At 37.8% G+C, this 4,394-nt stretch overlaps 1 pseudogene; it reads right to left on the bottom strand.

Annotated features, from left to right (window-relative positions):
• Window positions 1–365: 365 nt before the first annotated feature.
• LOC102865317 lies at window positions 366–2,370 on the bottom strand (annotated as a pseudogene).
• Window positions 2,371–4,394: the final 2,024 nt, after the last annotated feature.

The following is a 4,394-nucleotide window of genomic DNA, read 5'->3' as shown; positions in this document are numbered from 1 at the left end:
TAATTGATTTTTGTTGTTGTAGAGAATACACACAGCAAAAGCATGCACCAATTCAGGTTTCAGATCAATTCAGGTTACAGATTAATAACACTGATTACATTCCTTGAGTTGTGCAGCACTCACTCCTTTCCTAATCTGCTCTTCCTTCATTACTATAAAGTTTTGCATCCTAAGATTCCTATCTAATCTTTTTTTAAAATTTTAAAATAATTTATTGTAAGACAATTTACAAATATCTTGCTGTCTTTAGTAATTTGAAAAATGAACACACAATGCTTCTAACAAGAACAACATTCAACATAATGGAATGAGCTGGCTTAACTTCACTTCTTTACATCTCATATGAGGATGACACTTGATTTTCATTAATGCAGGGCTGCAGCATCAGAGATGATTTCAATCAACACTCTTGTGATGACAGCTTGATGAGTATGACTGATTGTCAAAGTCAGTGTGTTGATCACCTCAGAGGCATTACTGCTAGCATTGTCCACAGCCGTCATCCTTGCACTTAGCTCACTAGTTGTGGACTCCTGCAGAAAGGAGCAAATGATGTTTGCCAGATTGTATTCTTGGCAATTTTGCAACACATCAGTATCAATATCATCATATATACTCATGCTTTCAGCACTTGCAATGGTATTAAGGAAAATATGGGCTTTTCATCAGTGTTATAGGAGATGACAGACCTAAATTGATTAAAGATGAAAGATCCTCCAGGAATTTCATAGCCAGAGTTCAGCAATTCAAGGGCAATAATTGATGCATCTCTTAAAGTAGGCAGCTTCACCAGAAATTAGTCAGAATGAGTCCTATGCGGTATGCCTCTGATTTTTATCTCCAATCCCAACAATCATAACTTCTTTTCCAGCTGCTGTAACCTTGGCCACCTCATTTTTCATGTTTAGCAGCCAAGGAATGAATAGCACCATGGTCTAATGATACACTAATCATGTGATGTTTCTTCTTGCCTTCAGAAAACTTATATCAGCTTTCTCTTAGAGAGCAAGAGATCTGACTTCATATACCCAAACTGATTTCAGCTCCCACTCTGTTCAGGCATATGTTGCTGCTTCTACCATTGTCATATGATTGGCAATTTTCTGAATGTTTCTTCTGATTGACTTCAGTCACCTGATAATATCTTTCAAAGTTGTTACATTTCTAATTTTTGTCAGTAAGCTGCCATAACTATTCAGATTCCTATCTAAACTTCTGAATTTCTGCTGTCATTATGATCTCATGTAAGTACACCTTGAAATAGTATATTTATGGCAGGCTTTTTTTTTTTTAAAAAAAAACCCTACTTAAGCTAAAGTACTATTTGGTTTTAAGAAGACTTCAGGTGATATTTTTAATTAAGGCTTAAAGATTATCTCAGAGCAACAGTAATGAGGTTCATCCAAATTTTTTTATTCCAAGAAATCTGTAGTCCATTATAATTTGAAGTTTTGTTCTGCACCTCTCCCTTTTAATCAGGACTCTTCTATAGAATCTTTAATAAAAATCTTCATGAATAGTAAGTAGCTGGACACCATTCAGTTCTTGACGCCCCACGCCAAAGGAAGCAATTGTTTATGGAGGCAGTTAGTCACACTTTCTATTTCTTCCTCTTATTACCAACTCTCTGGTTTTGCTCCAGGCCAATGGAGACCAGTTGTGCCTTGGATGGGTGCTTTCCAGCTTATATAACACCTTGGGTAGTACACATAGAATTAGGAGATAGAACGTTAACTACTAAATATTTAGAACAACAAAGATATCTGTGAAAATATGACCCTCAACTTTCAAACCAAGGAACTGAATCCTGAATATGTTTCGCAGCCTCAGTGACTGTTCTTAATATTTGTTACTGTTGTCAATACATTAACCTTTATTCTTTTTAATATTTTCATGGCATTTGAAATCTGGAAGAAAGTTTAAAGATTAGGCAGTCTGCCTTACTAATTTTATCGCTAAGGAAAAAAAATTGTTTTGTCTTTTGAGCCTTAATATTTTATTGGTAAGAAAGTAGCGCCAGAGAATTGAAGAGTCTGGCCCATATTTGACCTTCACAGAATGGATAAGAACATAAGCCTTGGGCCTCTAGTTGGGTGCCTGTTCCAATTAAAACAACCTTCATGCTGCTGAACTGCCCATTTCTCTAGAGAGGTCACTTGTGAGGAAACGAAGAACAAACGACTCTGTGAAGACATAAATACAAGCAGAGACTTGTTAACTCTGCTTGTTCATGATTTAACAAGCATATCCTCTCTGGACAGGCCCCTGATGCTCCAGTTTAATGAAGCATGAAAATTCTGTCATTCATAAGCTCCATGACATCATCAATCCTGCAGCATTTACCTCATGGTCCCTTTCCAGGCTTTTCATGTTACTAGACTATCTGCTTATCCATATTTCATCCTCTTTGGCATCATAGATTCCAGCTGTTAATAGACTTCTTTGTGACTCATGCTTTGCATTTATCCTAGAAGTGAAGACCATGGGCATACACAATTTATAAGGGACCTGATCATTTTTCTTCCAGAGAAATAGAGGTGAAGGAAATGGGGGAGAATCACCTCTTTCAAACTTATGGTCATTTCTAATTGCTGTGGAAATGAAAAAATTAACACCACTATAAAATCTAATAAAAATTTTAAAATATGAATATAATATTATCTATTCTATGTTTATATGCTTCCACTTAAAAAATGTCTTTTGAAGTAGAGAGAAAGGGTGGGGACAGTGACATTTTGATAAGATGAGGTAAATAATTATATTGTATGAATATATTTGATGTTATAAGACAAATGTGTGATTGAATGAAAGCCAATAAAAACCATATGAAAAATATCTTTTTTACAGTTGACATTTTACAACTGAGATCCAAAGTTGACATATTACATTTGTTTAATATGTCTCTTAAATATCCTTCTTCATAAACTATGCAATTGGAAATTCTTTAAGGGCATTGGAAACTTTAACTTCACTGTCACTTAACTGCTTTCCAAAGTGATTGTACTAACTTCACTCTGGGTTTGTGAAAGCCTCACTTCCTCTTCTACTTCTAGTTTGTCAGTTATAACTTTTGTCTATCTACTTGTAAGTTCCACTCTGAAAACTCATTGAATGCAAAGAGTCTTTGAGCAATGTATGATTAAAAGTTTATCAGGTTTTACTAAATGTATGTAACGATCCTATAGATGTCATTGTTATGTGCTATTGAGTCATTTGCGACTCAAAGTGACCCTATGTACTGCAGTTCTGAAGTCTGCCCTGTCCTGAGCCAGTCTCACTGATTCCACCACACCTACCTCCATTGCCCTAGTTACTGTTATCAATCTACCTCATCTGGGGTCTTCCTCTCCTGCACTGTCCCTCCACCCTTCCAAGCATGATGTCCTTCTCCAAGGACTGGTTTTTCCTGTCCACATGTCCAAAGTATGTGAGACAGAGTTTCAAAATCCTAGCCTCCAAGGTGAAACTTGGTTTCACCCTCTCTAAGAAAGACCTATTTGTTTTCTTGGCAGCCCATGGTATATTCAAGACTCTTTTCCAGCACCACAATTCGAAGGCATCAATTCTTCTTCTGACTTCCTTAGTCATTTTCCAGAGACCATGCAAATAATGTGCATGGGAATCTTGTAGGGGATTCATCAGTTTCACCTTTCCACTAGGCTTAAAGGGAGCCAGTCTCAGAGGCTGAGAGGGGGATCTCACTAACAGTCAAGAGAAGGAACTAGGAGTGGAGCTCATCCTTTGAACCCAGAGTCCCTGTGCTGAGAACCTCTAGACTCAGGAAGGAGAGAGAATTGTTGTTTTGTTTTTTTTTCTATAATTATATTTTATTAATTTTCATAAACATTTACAGAGATTTTGGGCTTCCACTCATTCATTGTTGCACTATTCTCTCTACCCTCCTCCCAGTTTGATCTTGTCCAAATGCCACAGTGCTTGTCAAAGCCAGTTCTGATTAATCTTCTTTGTCAGTGTGTCCTTTGCCATTCCCTATCACTCCTCCCTGAGAGAGACTTCACCCTGAGTCATAAGGAAAAGGGGATGGCGTATTCTCTTAGCTACTTCCTGCTGAAAAGGGACGCTGTGGGTTTCAGGGTGAAGATCTTCAGGAGAGAGAATTGTAACACTGAAGACAGCATGGGATGAGAGAAGCACTCAACTGGAGGGCTATGCTTGCTGTTGTATGGAGTGAAAGCTGAGTGTCTATGGTAAGGACATTTACTGGGGGAGTGTAGAGCCTCTGCACACTTGTCAGTGGAGCTAATGAGCTTTTAACCCTTGCCTGAGCAAGACAAAAGCCAGGAGAAGACAAAAACCAAGAATTGAGGGCTGATGGGCCTGCTGTTGAACACAGCTGAGAAGCTGTTCCGTACAACAAACTGTACTCAACTCAT

This window comes from Elephantulus edwardii, unplaced genomic scaffold (genome assembly GCF_000299155.1).
Source record: "Elephantulus edwardii isolate Elephantulus edwardi_28Jun2011 unplaced genomic scaffold, EleEdw1.0 scaffold00008, whole genome shotgun sequence".
Taxonomy (NCBI): Eukaryota; Metazoa; Chordata; class Mammalia; order Macroscelidea; family Macroscelididae; genus Elephantulus; species Elephantulus edwardii.
This window is presented reverse-complemented; position numbering and strand designations above follow the sequence as displayed.